The sequence below is a fragment of the Lemur catta genome, chromosome 1 (assembly GCF_020740605.2).
Source record: "Lemur catta isolate mLemCat1 chromosome 1, mLemCat1.pri, whole genome shotgun sequence".
Classification (NCBI taxonomy): domain Eukaryota; kingdom Metazoa; phylum Chordata; class Mammalia; order Primates; family Lemuridae; genus Lemur; species Lemur catta.
In genome coordinates this window covers 112,066,857-112,084,063 of record NC_059128.1, presented here as the reverse complement: position 1 = coordinate 112,084,063, position 17,207 = coordinate 112,066,857, and positions in this window count along the sequence as shown.

Genomic DNA, 17,207 nt, shown 5'->3' with positions numbered 1-17,207 from the left:
CCCAGCCACAAAAGCCTTCCCTGCTCTGTGCCATGGTGTCCTCCTTCCACAAAAAGCAGGTGCTTGGCACTGGGCTTCCCTCCATCTCCCACCTGGCCCCTGCCCAGCTCCCCCGGGGCACCTGGCACCCAGCACAAGATCAGCAGGGAAACCGGTTCTCAGCAGCATGCCTCCTGCCAGGCCGGGCCCCGTGCCCACCTGAGGCTCCCAGTAGCTGGGCCAGGGTGAGAGCCCCAGGTGGGGAAGGGGCAGACAAGCCGGTCAATGCCAGAGCACTGTGCAAAGAGCTTTACAGAGATGAACACACCCAACACTCTCTGTGAAGCTTTACAGAGGTGCACTTAAAGTCCTGATTCTACAGATGAGTCCAGAGTAGGGCAGTGAGCTCCCCAAAGCCACACAGCAACGAAGTGGGAGAAGGGAATGGGGCACCTTTGAAGCCAGCTCAGCCTGCGATGATGCCTACTTAGCAAATAAGAAAACTCGGTCCCAGTGGCATTGTGAGCATTTTCCTGGGACACAGGACTTCTAGGGGTAACTCCAGGACAGTCCTGAGCAAACGGGTCACCCTAGCAAGAGGTGAGGTGACTTGCCTGAGACACAGCTAGAAGGAGAGCCCTGATGCCAACACCCACCTATCCAAGACACCATCTCCTGCTTTGTTTTGTTTTTAAATACGAGATGGCAATCTCCAGTTTGCATTAAAATGTTTTTCCCTTAAGGCCAAGTGCAGTGGCTCACGCCTACAATCCCAGCACTCTAGGAGGCCGAGGGGGCGGTAGGATCCCTTGAGGTCAGGAGTTCAAGACCTGCCTGGGCAACATAGTGAGACTCAGTCTCTACAAAAAAATAGAAAAATTAGCTGGGCGTGGTGGTGGCACATGCCTGTAGTCCCAGCTACTTGGGAGGCTGAGGCAAGAGGATCACTTGAGCCCAGGAGTGTGAGGTTGCTGTGAGCTAGGCTGATGCCACAGCACTCTACCCTGGGTATCAGAGCGAGCCTCTGTCTCAAAAAAAAAAAAAAAAAAAAAAAAAAAAAAAACCTGATCCTGCAATAGCCCCATAAGGTGGGTCCTCTTCATTCCTCTTTGACATATGAAAACACTGAAGCACAGAGAGGTTAGGGCACTGTCCCAAAGTCACACAGCCTATGAGCAGCTGTGTGAACTAGAACTAGAACCCAGGCGCTGTTTCAGCTCTCCTGCAGACAGATGCATTTTCCTTTAATGCTCCACTTTTGAGATGCAGAAGAGGAGTATCAGGGAGGTGGCTTGACTTGCCCAAGGTCCTGGCAGCCAGTCAGTCAGTGGGCCACTATCAGCTCTAGTGGAGAATGGGCAGAAGCAGCGGCCCCGAAGGAAGGAAGCCTTCCTGGCGTCTGTCCCAGTGAAGATACAGGCTTGGGGGCTGGGCTGCAGAGGCAGGGGGCTGGAGACAGGCTGGGCTGAGTCTCCCAGATCGGGAGTGTGAACTGGACCTGAGACAGACCTAACCCCTCCTCCTCGTGGCACCCTGGGCCGGGCTAGACTTCCTGATCTGCAGCAGGCTGGGGCATCCTCCGGAAATGAGAGGCGAGGGAGGGGCTGGCAGAGTGGGGGAGGGGCTGGGGTGCAGAGCACAGTCAGAGGCTGCAGCGCTCAAGATCTTAGGACCTCTGGGGTCCCTGCCTTGTCCTCTGCAACCCCGGAGGAGCAGGAGATGCTCTTTGAGCAGAGGCCTGGTGTTTCTCGGTGCTTTCCAGCCCAGGGGGTGACTCAGAGAGTGGTGGCTTCCCTGGAGGAAAAGACCCTGGGAATGTGTCTAAGTCTTTGCATGTTACTTAGCGCCTTCTCTCATTTTTCTGCAAAACCCAATGTGGTGTGCACACGTGTGCATTCACCAGGAAAAAAAATCAACCCAGCCCGAAGCCTCCCCGCACCTAAACCCTGCAGGGTTAGAAGGAAGGGGCTGAGGGAGAAAGAGGCTTTCCAGAGCAAGGGCGTTGATATTGAACCTCAAAGGGCAGAAATGTGCTAGGGGCAGTCAGGCAGTTAAGCAAAGCAGACTGCAGTGCAGGTGCAAAGGCCCGTAAGTTTGAAGCTGTATGTTCCAGGCCAGAGGTTAATGGTGTGAGAAGCAGAGACAGTAGGTAGCTATCAGCCCGCAAGAGAACCAGGATTGGGACGGAGAAAGTCCTCAGGAGTCACCTTAAAAGACTTCCATCTCATCATGGGGGCAATAGGGAGGTATGGAAGAGTTTAGAGCAGAGAGAGACATGGTCTTATTTGTGTGCCCAAGATATCCCCCAGCTGTTGTCCACAGGAGGGAGCGGGGAGCAGGGACAGGTAGGGGATATTCCCCAGGGCAGAGTGGATAAGGCCTAAATAGGGCAGAGGGGTGGAAGGAAGGTGGGAGAACTTTTTAAATTTTTAGAACCTTTTTTCAAGTATAGCCCACTCAGAGGGAAAAAAAATGCATAAGTCACAAATGTTCATTTAGAAGAATTTTCCTGACTTGAATGTACTATGTGGCCAGCACCCAGATCAAGGACTGAACATCACCAGCCCCTACCAATCTCCTTATACCCTTTTCCTTCTACTCTTCACGAAGGGTAACCTCTCTCTTGACTAATTTTTTTTGAGATGGGGTCTTGCTATGGTGTCCAGGCTGGATTCCAAATCCTGGGCTTAAGCGATCCTCCCGCTTCAGCCTCACAAGTAACTGGGACTATAGGCGTGGTCAGCACCACACCCAGTTCTTATCTTGACATTTAACAGCCTAGAATCACTTTGCCTGTTATTTGAACATTATGTAAATGGAAGAAACAGGATGTTTTCTTTATGTCTGGCTTCTTGTGTGGTTTATTTGTAATGCTGGATGTTGCAGTTCTTGTTCTTTGAATGGCAAGTTTTCTCAGCCACTATTGACATCTGGGGCTGAATAATTCTTTTTGTGTCCCGTGTATTATAGATGCTTAGCAACATCCCTAGCCTCTCCCTGCGAAATGACAGTAGCATCCCTCCCCCAAGTTGTGACAATCAAAAATGTTCCTAGACATTGCCAAATGTTTCCTTAGGGATAAAATCACTGTGTTACATTTTGTGAATTTACCATTATTTATTTACCCACCTTCTTTTGGGGCATTTGTGTTGTTTCCAGTTTCTGGTTGTGATGAGCAGAGGTGTCGTGAACATCCTCATAGGTTTGTTGTTGTTTGTTTGTTTTTTGAGACAGAATCTCCCTCTGTTGCCCGGGCTAGAGTGCTGTGGCATCAGCCTAGCTCACAGCAACCTCAAACTCCTGGGCTCAAGTGATCCTCCTGCCTCAGCCTCCCAAGTAGCTGGGACTACAGGCATGGGCACCACCATACCTGGCTAATTTTTTTTTGTTTCTATTTTTGGTTGCCTGGCTAATTTTTTCTATTTTTAGTAGAGATGGGATCTCGCTCTTGCTCAGGCTGGTCTCAAACTCCTGATCTCAAGTGATCCTCCTGCCTCAGCCTCCGGGAGTGCTAGGATTACAGCAAGACCCCATCTCTACAAAGAATTTAAAAATTACCTGGGCATGGTGGTGCGCACTACCATCAATGTCCATCAATGGAGGAGTAGAAAAATGACAATGAGGGTGGTCTTGCAGTGAAATATTATACAGGAATGAAAAGGAATAACTAGCCTTCTCTCTCTGTCTCTCTCCATGTCTCTCGGTATCTTTCACTGTCATTGTCTCCAGCACAACCTCTAACTCAACCCGAATGTGTCTCAGAAACATGCCGCAGAAGGAAAAAGAAATTCAAGTTGCGAAATGCCAGTGCAGTGCAATACCATGTATATGAATTTAAAACACAGTAGCACTCTTTGTTGTCTGCGGATACAATTCTGCATGTGAAAGAAGATAGAGATTGCAAAACTGATGGGACCCTTGGGGAATACACTGATTTCTTTTCTTTTTCTGGGTACTTGTAGCTTTCAAGTGTGTCTCCCTGCGGTGGCCGGAGAAAGCATGTCACTGCAGGACAGTGGCCAGGGGAGTCTGGTGGCCAGAGCAGGATGTGACTGGATAATGAGTGCAGGCAAGGGATCAGTGTGACTGACCACAGGGAACGTGGCCTTGGTGCAGCCATTTGTCCTGGGGTCCCATGAACATGCTGTGGCTCTATAAGGAAGGGCCACCCAGGTGGGCTGTGGATTCCAGAAACTGTACACATGTTGTGCGACCTCATGCATCTTTCTCAGTGTCTGTAGCTTGCAGCAGGTCCAGGTGTGCCACCCTTGATTCAGAGTGCAAAAGTCACCAGGATCTTGCGGTTCAGCTGAGAAGTGCTGGGGATCAGGCAACTGGATTTTCTTTTTTTGCATTAAAAAATTTTTTTAAAAAAATTATAGGACTCCAAAGAAAAGCACAGGCTTGTTAAAAAAATTAAAAAGAAATAAATTTTTAAAAATTATAGCAGCTGGTGCAATGCTGAATACCTGCAACCCCAGCACTTTGGGAGGCCAAGGTGGGGGGATTGCTTCAGGCCAGGAGTTTGAGACCAGCCTGGGCAACATAGCGAGACCCCATCTCTACAAAAATTAAAAAATTAGACAGGCTTTGTGGTGCATGTGCCTGTAGTCCCAGCTACTTGGGAGGCTGAGGAGGGAGGATTGCTTGAGCTCAGGAATTCAGGGTTGCAGTGAGCTATGATCGGGTGACTGCACTCCAGCCAGGGCAATAGAGCCAGACCCCATCTCAAAAAAAAAAAAATTACAATAAAGTAAAACTGACTTTTTTTTTCCTTTTGGTATAGACCTCTGTGATTGTGATGATCACAATCCTGATAAAGGACAGTTCCATCACCCCCAAAATTCTGCACCCCGTAATAGTCATATCCTTCCTTCCTTGTTCTTGGCAACTACTGATCTGTTCTCTGTCACCATGGTTCAGTCCATCTGAGACTGTCCTATAAACTAATCACATGGTGTGTAGCCTTGAGAGACTGGCTTCTTTCATGAAAGCATAGGGCAACAGAATTTCTTTTTCAGAAACTTTATTTTTCAAAGCAGTTTCAGGTTCACAGCAAAATTGAGTGGAAGGTACAGAGAGTTCCCGTCTATCCAGCCCCATAGACAGCCTCCCCTCTGTCAATGACCCCCACAGAGCAGGGCATTTGTTACAACCAACGAACCTCCCATGGACACAGCATCGCCCAGAGACCACAGTTCTCATGAGGGTCACTCTTGGTGTCGTATGGTCTCTGGGTTTGGACACATGCACAATGACATGTATCCACCGTTACAGGATCACACAGAGCAGTTCCACTGCCCTAAAAATCTCCGTGCTCCACCTGTTCCTCCCACCCTCCCCCCAAACCCTGGCAACCACTGATCTTTTGTCTCCATGTGACTTTTCCAGAATGTCACAGAGTTGGAATCATAAAGTATATAGCTCTTTCAGATTGGCTTCTTTCACTTAGTAATATGCATTTACGGTTCTTCTATGCCTTTTCTTTTTTCTTTTCTTTTTTTTCTTTTTCTTGAGACAGAGTCTTGCTCTGTTGCCTGGGCTAGAGTCCTGTGGCATCATCATAGCTCACAGCAACTTCACACTCCTGGGCTCAAGCAATCCTCCTGCCTCAGCCTCCCAAGTAGCTGGGACTACAGGCATGCGCCACCATGCCCGGCTAATTTTTTCTTTATAGATTTTTAGTTGTCCGGCTAATTTCTTTTTATTTTTAGTAGCGATGGGGTCTTGCTCTTGCTCAGGCTGTTCTCAAACTCCTGACCTCGAGCGATCCTCCCACCTCAGCCTCCCAGAGTGGAGGATTACAGGTGTGAGCCACCGCGCCCGGCCACTTTTCTTTTCTTTTCTTTTCTTTTTTTTTTTTTTTAACCAAGACAGGGTCTCCCGAGTAGCTGGGACTCCAAGTGCACGCCACCACATCTGGCTAAATTTTTATTATTTTTTGTACAGATGGGGTCTTGCTATATTGCTCAGGCTGGTCTCGAACTCCTGACCTCAAGCGATCCTCCCGCCTCTGCCTCCCAAAGTGCTGGGATTATAGGTGTGAGCCACAGCGCCTGGCCTCCATCATGTCTTTTCATGGCTTAACAGCTCATTTCTCTTAAGCACTGAAGACGATTCCATTGTCGGGAAGTACCACAGTCTGTTTATCTATACACCTACCAAAGGACATCTTGGTTGCTTTCAAGTTTTGCCAGTTAGGAACAAAGCTGCTATAAACATCCTTGTGCAAGTTTTTTGTGGACATAAGTTTTCAACTCCTTTGGGGAAATACCAAGGAGCGAAATGGCTGGATCATATGGTAGGAGTATGTTTAGTTTTGTAAGAACCTGCCAAACTGTCTCCCAAAGTAGCTGTGCCATGTTGCATTCCACCAGCAATGAATGAGACTTCCTGTTACTTTACAGGCAACTGGATTTTTAATCACAGAAAAATCTAGAAAAAAAATCTGATTTCTTCTGTATCCTGCTTTTTTCTTGCAAGGTGGTATGTAAAACACTTTCTATATTGTTTTAAAAAAATCTATAAACATTTTGAATGACTGCATAATGGATGTTATCATGTTATTATTGTACCACAGTTTACTGGGTGTCCCCGGCTTTGTGCTAACTGAATACCAAAATAATGACACCACAAGTATTGTTTTGTGTAAATATTTGCCTATTTCTCATATTTCTTCAGAGTGGATTCTCAGAAGTGGAAATACTGGCTTGTAAAAGGCAAACATGTTATGATTCTTGGTACATGTTGCCAAAGGCTGCAATTTATCCAGAAATCAGCAAGCTCAGTCAAGATTCTGTAATTAAAAAAAAAGTTACTATGAAAATACACATTCTTGCAGAGACACTTTGGCTAAAAAAAAAAAAAAAAAAAAAAAACACATACACAAAAGATGTCTGATTTTCAATTAACAGTTCACATCTTTCGAGTGACCATGAAGGTGAATGTCTTCTCTGGTGTATAAAGGTGTTCTCCCACTGCTCTTAAGCTTGGAGAAAGCGTTGACATTTCAGAGAGTCAAAATCCATTTCCTTCTCTTTCCTTCTCAACACATGGAAGGTGTAGTTTGATCTTCAGGATTTAATGCTTCAGAGCACCTTGGTATTAGTAGCAACTTAGCTATTGTTCCACAACAAATTACTCTAAAACTTAGTGGCTAAAAGCATCAAAAAAAAATTATTATCTTTCCAATTTTCTGTAGATCAAGAATTCAAGGGTGTGGTTTGGTCAGGAGGCTCTGTGAGGGGTTTCTCACAAGGTTGCAGTCAGATGTCACCCAAGGCTGCTGTCATCTGAAGTCTTGACTGGCGCTGGAGGATTTGCTTTGAAGGTGGCTCATTCGCTTGGCTGGCAAGTTGGCACTGGCTGTCTTGGGGAGACCTCAGCTCCTAACCACACAGGCCTCTCCACAAGCCTGCTTGAACATCCTCACAACATGCCATCAGGGTGGTCAGACTACAGCCTGTGGGGCAAATCTATCCCATTGCCTGTTTTGGTAAATAAAGTTTTATTGGAATACAGCTATTCCTATTTGTTCATGTGTTGTCTGTGGTTATTTTTGCAATACAACAGCAAATCAAGTAGTTGTGATAGGGGCTGTATGGTCCACATGCCTAAAATACTTACTCTCCAGCCCTTTATGGAAAAAGTTTGCAAAAGACCAAGGCAGAAGCTGCAATCTCTTTTACAATCTTTCCTTGGATGTCAGATACCATCGTATTTTTTCTTGTACATTTATTCATATAAGAACCTAGAATCTAGGGTACATTTACATGATCAAACAGACATATTCTGAAAACACTGATAAATATACTCATCTCTATCTTGTAATTTTACCTATAAGATGACCTTGTAAAATACCCTGAAAATTATTAAAATAAAGTGTATGAAGCTTTGTAGTTTTTTGTGATGTCTGAAATGTTCATTTTTTCTTTCTTTCTTTCTTTTTTTTTTTTTTTTTGAGACAGAGTCTCACTCTGCTGCCTGGGCTAGAGTGCTATGGCATCAGCCTAGCTCACAGCAACCTCAAACTCCTGGGCTCAAGCAATCTTCCTGCCTCAGCCTCCCAAGTAGCAGGGACTACAGGCATGCACCACCATGCCTGGCTAATTTTTTCTATATATTTTTAGTTGTCCTGATAATTTCTTTCTATTTTTTTTGGTAAAGATGGGGTCTCTCTCTCGCTCAGGCTGGTCTTGAACTCCTGAGCTCAAACGATCCTCCCACCTTGGCCTCCCAGAGTGCTAGGATTACAGGTGTGAGCCACTGCGCCCGGCCTGAAATGTTCATTTTTTAAATGGTCTGTTAAACCTGACAACCTACTCTTACGTACCACAGGCAAGACAGATTTTTATTTTTATTTCTCTTTATTTAAAAAAAATTCTCAGTATGTGGAGCTGGAAATATCAGTAGAAGAATTGGGAGAGTTGGGGATCACATGAGGAGTATAAAAACACTGAGGGCAGGATGCAGTGGCTCAAACCTGTCGTCCCAGCACTTTGGGATGTCAAGGGGGGAGGACCACTTGAGGCCAGGAGTTCAAGACCAGCCTGAGCAACATAGCAAGACCCTGTCTCCACAAAAAATAAAAAATTAGCAGGGTGCAGTGGCATGCACCTGTAGTCCCAGCTACTTGGGAGGCTGAGGCAGGAGGATCACTTGAGCCCAGGAGTTAGAGGTTGTAGTGAGCTATGATGATGCCACAGCACTCCAGCCTGGGCAACAGAGTGAGACTCTGTCTCAAAAAAAAAAAAAAAAAAAGGGAAAAATATCCAAGATCATGAAAAATCATGTCTTTAAATCATTTTAGATACAATAGGTTTTATATCTATTAGATCATATTTACATACAAATCATAGGTACATCACATTTACCTATGATTTACATATAAATATAAATCTATTTGCATGGAATAATATTTTGATGCAAATAGATTATTATGCAAAGACTATGTAATATGTACTTTGTGGAGCACAGCTGGAAATAAAGGTGTGAATCCCCACCTGCTGAGGGTTTAAAACACAGCACGTTTGGACCATTCAAAAGTGATGTCACACAGGAAGTAATTGTCACCCAGTTCTCCAGAGAAGACAGTAGCTGACATACAGCTTTGACACTTTTCACTGTATTCGCCATTCAGAAAGAAAGAAAATATATATCAAACCACCTTAGGAACACTGAAGGTGAACATACATGCAAATTATATTTTCCAATGACGTGTTTGATACATGAAAATCATTTTGAAAAAATAAACTTAAAAAATGTTTTGGTCAGGCGAAGTGGCTCATGCCTGTAATCCTAAATTCTGGGAGGCCAAGGCAGGAGGGTCACTTGAGGTCAGGAGTTGGAGGCCAGTCTGAGCAAGAGCAAGACCCTGTCTCTACTAAAAATAGAAAAAAATTAGCCAGGCATGGTGGCATGTGCCTGTAGTCCCAGGTTCTCAGAAGGCTGAGGCAGGAAGATTGCTTGAGCCCAGGAGTTTGAGGTTGCTGTGAGCTAGGCTGATGCCACAGCACTCTAGCCCAGGCAACAGAGTGAGATGTGTTTCAAAGAAAAAAAAAGTGTTATGGAATTCCAGAATCCTTTCTTCCTTTACCACATCTTCTACTTTGGCTCTGTCCTTTTCAAATTCTTCATTTTTATTTTTTCTTTTCCTTTCTTTTTTTTTTTTTTTTTTTTGAGACAGGGTCTCGCTCTGTCACCCAGGCTGGAGTGCAGTGGCATCATCATAGCTCACTGCAGCCTCGGAATCCTGGGCTCAAGCTATCCTCCTGCCTCAGCCTCCCAAGTAGCTGGGACTACAGGCATGCACCACCACACCGAACTAAGTTTTTCGATCTATTGTAGAGACAGGGCCTCAATATTGCCCAGGCTGCTTTCGAACTCCTGGCCTCAAGAGATCTTCCCACCTCAGCCTCCCACAGTGCTAGGATTAAAGGCATGAGCCACCTCCCACCCAGGCAATTTTCTCTTTTTAAAAAAGATGTCCATATACTGTTCCTCTTTAATCCTGAAATTATGTGTGTGAACTTCTGAGTTACCCTGACATCCACCCTTTCTCAACCAATTTGGCCCAGGTGATTCACACGGGGGAAACGTGTAGTAACACGGTGATTGAATTTGGCAATGGGGCTGGATGTATGTCTGCAAAGAGGCTGTAAGACCTGGCCCCATGCTCTCCGAGGCAGCCCAACTGGTCCATGACCAGATGGCAGTGGTGGTGGCTTGGCTGCTTCCTAGCCGGGTGCAAGGCTCAGACACATTACCTCCCTGTTTCGACATCTGTAAAGCACGATACTAAGCCAGCTTGTGGGCGCCCAAGGCCCCTGCAGTCAGAAGGACACTTTGTTTTAATGCTCCAAGGTTGATGTCCTGAGATTCTTAACTAATTTATCTTTGAACTCGTGCTTTGTAAGTGGAATCCGATGGGACAATGGAGCATGCTCCTGGGCAGAGGACATATGTGTGCACAGTAGGGGGTTAGGGCTGGCCCACGAGCACAGAATTATGGTGGGAGCTTTGTGTGGGAATTCAGCAAGATTCAAAGTGAGTATGAGATGGGCCAGGCACAGTGGCTCATGCCTGTAATCCTAGCACTCTGGAAGGCCGAGGTGAGAGGATCACTCCAGGTGAGTAGTTTGAGATCAGCCTGAGCAAGAGCGAGACCCCGTCTCTACTAAAAACAGAAAAATTAGGTGGGTGTGGTGCACGCCTGTAGTCCCAGCTACTTGGAATGCTGAGGAGCGAGGATCACTTGAGCTCAGGAGTTCGAGGCTGCAGTGAGCTATGATGATGACACTGTACTCTAGTCTGGGCGACAGAGTGAGACTCTGTCTCAAAAAAAAGAAAAGAAAAGAAACCCAGTTCCATCTTTTTTACCTCGTGTTACTGTCCTGTGTTTGCCAGCTCTTCATGCGGAGGGTGACAGCACAGAGGTAAAGCACAAGAGACGACCACCAACAACTCCTCTTCCTTTTCGTCCTCACCAGTCAGCCAAGAGCAGGGAGAGCTGGTGAAATGTGCACAGATGAAAAAGGGAAATAAAAACCCCAGAGTTCGTTCTGTGCAGTGTTTCCCCTGCCCTGATGAGAACAAAATACACACACGTGTGGACAAACTTCAAATATGAACTGTGCCATTGAGGGGCTATTTTTTTTTTTTTTGATACACATCTCGCTCTGTCGCCCAGGCTAGAGTGCCATGGCGTTATCACAGCTCACAACAACCTCAAACTCCTAGGCTCAAGCAATCCTCCTGCCTCAGCCTCCCGAGTAGCTGGGACTACAGGTGCCACTACCACGCCCAGCTAAGTTTTCTATTTTTGGTGGAGATGGGATCTCGCTCCTGCTCAGGCTGGTCTCGAACTCCTGAGCTCAGGTGATCCTCCTCTACCTGCCTCGGCCTCCCAGAGTCTTAGGATTACAGGCGTGAGCCACGGGCCTGGTCCTATTTTTCTCTTTTTAATAGAGACAGGGTCTTGCTCTGTTGCTCAGACTCCTGGGCTCAAGTGATCCTCCGGCCTTGGCCTTCTGAGTAGCTGGGACTACAGGCATGTGCCACCAAGCCTGGCTAATTTTTAAACTTTTTGCAGAGATGGGTCTTACCATGTTGCCCAGGCTGATCTTGAACTCCTGGATTTAAGCGATCCTCCTGCCTCAGCTTCCCACAGTGCTGGGATTATAGGCATGAGCCACCATATGTGGCCAATATCCTTCTTTTCTTGGCTGCTGGCCAACCTTGTTCTCACTTTCCCATCAGCTGCACAGTGAGACTGTGCCCTCTGCCCATCGCCACCGCCAGCCCCCAGCCAAGTCACAGGGCAGCATCCCTTGGTCCCTGCAGTCATCGGCCACTCTTGGCTGCCCTGACCTCCTGCAGCATCTGGCATTGTCAACCCTCTGTACTGTTTGAAAGTCTCTTGTTTCAAAATGCAGCTGGGGCTTGTTTTAATCAGATAAGACACGCAGATACAGAAATGACTGTCAGGAAGAGGACAGTCCCCCAGAACACGAGGCACACCACAACACACAGGGCCGGGGGCAGAGGGAGCTTAGAAAAAAATGTGGCCAAGAGCCTTTCTTGTGGAAAGGCAAGACGAGGCAGGGGGAGATTTAGGATGGGCTGATTTGAATCATTTCAGCAGACACTGGGGCACATGGGCTGTCCCTAGTTGCCTGGTCCCTGGCCCTGGAATAATCAGGGCAGGAGACTATTGCCTGGGGCTGTCAGAGCTCTGTAAAGGAGGTGGGGGTGTGAGCTTTGCATATGAAATGCATATTCCTGGGCAAACCAGCTGTTTGCCAACTCTAGAAATTAGCTAACCCTGGGAGGGGCCATCTCTCTGGGATCAGTAAGGCTCAAGATGTCAAAACATTAGAAAAATATAGAAAATAAGCTGGGCATGGTGGTGCGTGCCTGGAGTCCCCAGACCCTGGAGGCTGAGGCAAGAAGATCATATGAGCTAATTAGTTCTAGGCTGCAGTGGGCTATGATGATACCACTGCACTCCAGCCTGGGCGACAGAGCGAGAGCTTGTCTCTGAAAAGAAAACAAAGAAGAAAGGCACAATGAAAAGCCTCTTTTCCACTGTGACTCTGCTCACCTGTTTCCTTGTACCTCTGCACCTGTCCCCCGTCCGAGTCCCTTGCTCTGCCTGCGTTCCTTTAATGAAAGAGCTCTGTCCCCAGTCCTGAGCCATAACCTTTACTAGTTGTGATTTCTGTAACCCAGGCCTTTCTGGGAGACCCAGACCCATGAGTCCAGCTGCCACCCAGACATGCCCTGGTGGGTGTCCCTAGAACTCAACACTGTCCACCCCCTCCCCAGGTACCATCCTGAACTTTCATCTTTACCTTCATCCAGCTCTGATGGTTTTACCTGCTTTTTTTTTTGGTTTTTTTTTGTTTTTTAGAGACAGAGTCTTGCTCTGTTGCCCGGGCTGGAGTGCAGTGGCATCATCATAGCTCACTGCAGACTTTAACTCCTGGGCTCATGGGATTCTCCTGCCTCAGCCTCCCAAGCAACTGGGACTACAGGTGCAGCCACCACACCTGGATAATTAAAAAAAAAAAAAATTTTTTTTTTAGAGACGAGGTCTTTCTACGCTGCCCAGGCTGGTCTCAAACTCTTGGGCTCACATGACCCTCATGCCACAGCCTGAGGAGTTGCTGGATTACAGGCTCAGGGCCACTGCACCTAGTTTGACCTCCTTACCAACTCTCGAAAGCCCTCACTTTGCTCCGCCTCAGTTCTGCGTTCTCTGGGCCCAAGGTCAGATTTCTGGGGCCACTATGGAGTCCAGGACAGACAGGTCCCTGTCTGCCCCAGCAAGCTCATGGTACATTGGGATCCAGACACTTCATCCGTCAGGTCCCCACCCACGCCCACACTCCACTGCAGCCAGAGGGACCACCCTGAAACCTACATGGGAAGGCGTCGACCCAAATTAAGGCTATTGAGGCAGAATAATTTGATAAAGCCAAATTTAATGATCACCCAGGGAAAAGACACACCAGCAAAGTTGGGTGTATTCCAAACTCTGTCACAAGTTGGAATGCTTTGATAGGAAAGTTTAGGGACAGGGAGGGGAGAGTCCTCATATTGGACTGGCCTTTTTTCATTGGAGGGTATAATACAGAAGTTACCGTCATTGGCTGCAGAGGGTACAATTATTTGCTACAGATTGCAACATACGGGCTACAATGTTCCACGTGCAAGGCAATCAGTAAAACTTCATGATTCAGAAACGAATCAGCAAAACATTATGATTTAGAAAGAAATCAGGGCCAGCCGTGGTGGTTCACGCCTGTATTCCCAGCACATTGGGAAGCCGAGGAGGGAGGATGGCTCAAGGCCAGGAGTTCAAGTTCGCAGGGAGCTGTGATTGCACTACCGCACTCCACCCAGGGAGAGACAGGGCGAGAATAAAAGGTTTGGTTTATTTTTTTTAACATATGTGTACTACTTAAAAGTGAACTTCTTGCTTCCTTCAGGAAGTCCCCCGTAATTTCCCTGCTGGAATAAGCTCCCCCTTTAGACTCTACAGATTGAGGCTTCCCTTCCATTCCCTGCCCTGGTCACCCTGTGTCCCTGTTTCCTGCTGGCTGCCCTACAAGGTGGCTGGCCAGGAGCCAGAGCAGTGCTGTCATCACCTGCCCTGCAAGGTGCCAGGCTCGGTGCTTCCTGTGCCCTAGCTGGCGTGGCGTGCACCCGAGTTAGGGCCATGTGGAAAGAAGGGAATGCCCACACTTGTCCTTTCACCTTGCTTGTTCTCCTGCCTCACCTGGCTTCTGTGTCCCCAGAGAGTGGGTCAACAGCCTGGGAAAGCGGCTTCCCCTACATGCCTTACTAGGGCTAAGGGACATGGCACCAGATCAGCCACCCACCTGTGTACCTGGTCTTGCTGCAGGGCCTGACAGCTGGACCTTCCGCAGGCACCCGGTTCAGGTTCCAGTTCTGTTATAGGCCTGGTGGCTCACGCCTGTAATCCCAGCACTTTGGGAGGCTGAGGTGGGAGGATCGCTTGAGGCCAGGAGTTCAAGAGCAGCCTGAGCAACACAGAAAAACCTGTCTCTACAAAAAATTAAAAAATTAGCTAGATGTAGTCTTGTGTGCCTGTAGTCCCAGCTACTTGGGAGGCCTAGGCAGGAGGATCGCTTGAGCCCAGGAGTTGGAGGCTGCAGTGAGCTGTGATTGCATCACTGCACTCCAGCCTGGGCGACAAAGCAAGACCCTGTCTCTCTGTCTCTCTGTCTCTCTCTCTCTCTCTCTCTCTCTCTCTCTATATATATATATATATATGCATATAAACTATAAAATAGTAAAAAATCATGCTAGGAAATCTAAGCACCAAAGAGACTTTCGTAAGCAAAACTAGAAACTCAAGCTTGTAACAGAAAAAGAAAAATGTCATTTCCTTCTCTAAAAAGTAAAAAACTTTGGATGGCAACATATACCACAAAATTTTAAAGTCAATAAATCAAAGAGCCAAGAGCATGTACACATTGAGATAAAAGATAATCCCAATAGGAAAAAAAGGACAAAGGAATATGAATAAGTAGGACCCAGAAAACAAATCCAAGTCATCCAAAACTGTGTGAAAAGATGCTCAAATAGGCTGGGGCCACGAAAAGTACATTGAAGTAACAAGGAGATGACACTTTCTCAGACTGGCAAAAATTTGAAAAAATGATGACACTCATTGCTGGTGAGACTGTAGGGAAAAGGGCACTCATTCTTGGATGGCAGGAATGTGTTGTTCTCCAATGGTGTTTGAACACTTCACCCTGGCAACACCTATTTTGGATACAAGTCCTTTTTCAGACATGTATTTTACAAATGTTTCCTTCCAGTCTGTGTCTTGTCTATTGTCTTAACAGTGTCTTTCACAGAGCTAACATTTCTAATTTTCATAAAGGTCAACATCAATTTGTTTTTTTCTTTCATGGATCATGCTTATGGTGTTATAGCTAAAGAGTCATTGCCAGACTGAAAGTCACCTAGATTTCCTCCTACATTTTCTTCTAGGATTTTCATAGTTTTGGGGGATTTAAAAAAAAAATCTTTTTTTCGATAGATTTTTTTCTCTCTCCCTTTCTCCTTCCTCCTTCCTCTTCAACCAGCTGTTAGAGTTTTGTATTTCATACCTAGGTCTGTGATCCTTTGCTTGTGGTCAAATATATATCATATAATATACAACTTACCATTTGAGCCATTTGGCTCTATGCAATTCCGTGGTATTGAGTATATTCATATTGTTGTGCAACCATCACCATCCATCTCTAGAACTTTTTCCAAAGGGAACAATCTATACCTATTAAACAATAACCCTTCACCTCCCTCCGGCAGTCCCTAGTAACCTCCACTCTACTTTCTGTCCCTATCTATTTGCTAATTCTAGGTACTCATTATGATACCTTTTGTTTGTTTTTGTGAAAGGGTAAGGTCTGTGTCTGGACTTATTTTATTTATTTATTTTTTTGCATATGGACATCAAATTGTTCTAGCGCCCTCTGTTGAAAAAGACTATCTTTTCTTCATCCAATTGCCTGGGCTCCTTTGACAAAGATCAGTTGATTATATTTGTGTGGATCTATTCCTGGGCTGTCTGTTTTGTTCTATTGATCTATGCGTCTATTCTTTTGCCAATACCATGCTGTCTTGACGATTGCGGCTTTCCAGAGAGCCTTGACATTGTCAGTCCTTCAACTTTGTCCTTCTTTGGTATGGTGTAGACTGTTCTAGATCTTTGCCTTTTTGTCTAAACTTTAGCATCAGTTTGTCAATATCCGTAACTTGGCAACATCTTTTAGAATTAAAAATAGATAAACCGGCTACTCTCTGTTGCTCTGAGAGAGAGCTGCTGCTCTGTCTAGGGGGCAGTTTCCCATAAAAAAAAAATACATAAACCCTGCACCCAGCAATCTTGCTGCTAGAAATCTTCCCCTTAGAAATAAAGTCATCAGGCCGGGCGCAGTGGCTCATGCCTGTAATCCTAGCACTCTGGGAGGCCAAGGTGGGAGGATCACTCAAAGTCAGGAGTTAGAGACTGGCCTGGGCAACACAGTGAGACCCCACCTCTATGAAAAGTAGAAAAATTTAGCCAGTTGTGGTGGCTGCATCTGTAGTCCCAGCTACTTAGGAGGCTGAAGTGGGAGGATCACGTGAGCCCAGGAGTTTGAGGCTATGATGATGCTACTGCACTGTAGCGTGAGTAACAGAGCAAGGCCCTATCTCAAAAAAAAAAAAAAAAGTGAATTCAGACTTTTGAAGGTGGTTTCTATAAAGTACAGTGAACAAAAAAGTGTATCCAATATGATTCCATATTTATAAAACAACAATCCTCCCAAACCCTTTCTTTTTGATGTATACATTTATGTGTAAATATTCATTCAACAAGCAGGAGAACAACCCAGTAGAAAATGCCATCGATTTTTAACTTGAAGAATGACCAAAATAAGAGGAAATAAGAGAAAAAGAGAGGGTAGCTTATGACTGTCAAAAAATAGCCACTGTTCTCTCTAAATCAGCCCTGTCTAATGGATACATACATGCAAGTAAAATAGGCAATTGTAACTCTTTTAGAAACCACATTTTTTGTTTTGTTTTTGACACAGGGTCTTGCTCTGTCACCCAGGCTGGCAGGAGTGCAGTGATGCAATCATAGCTCACTGCAGCCTCGAACTCCTGACCTCAAGCGATCCTCCCACCTCGGCCTCCCAAAGTGCTGG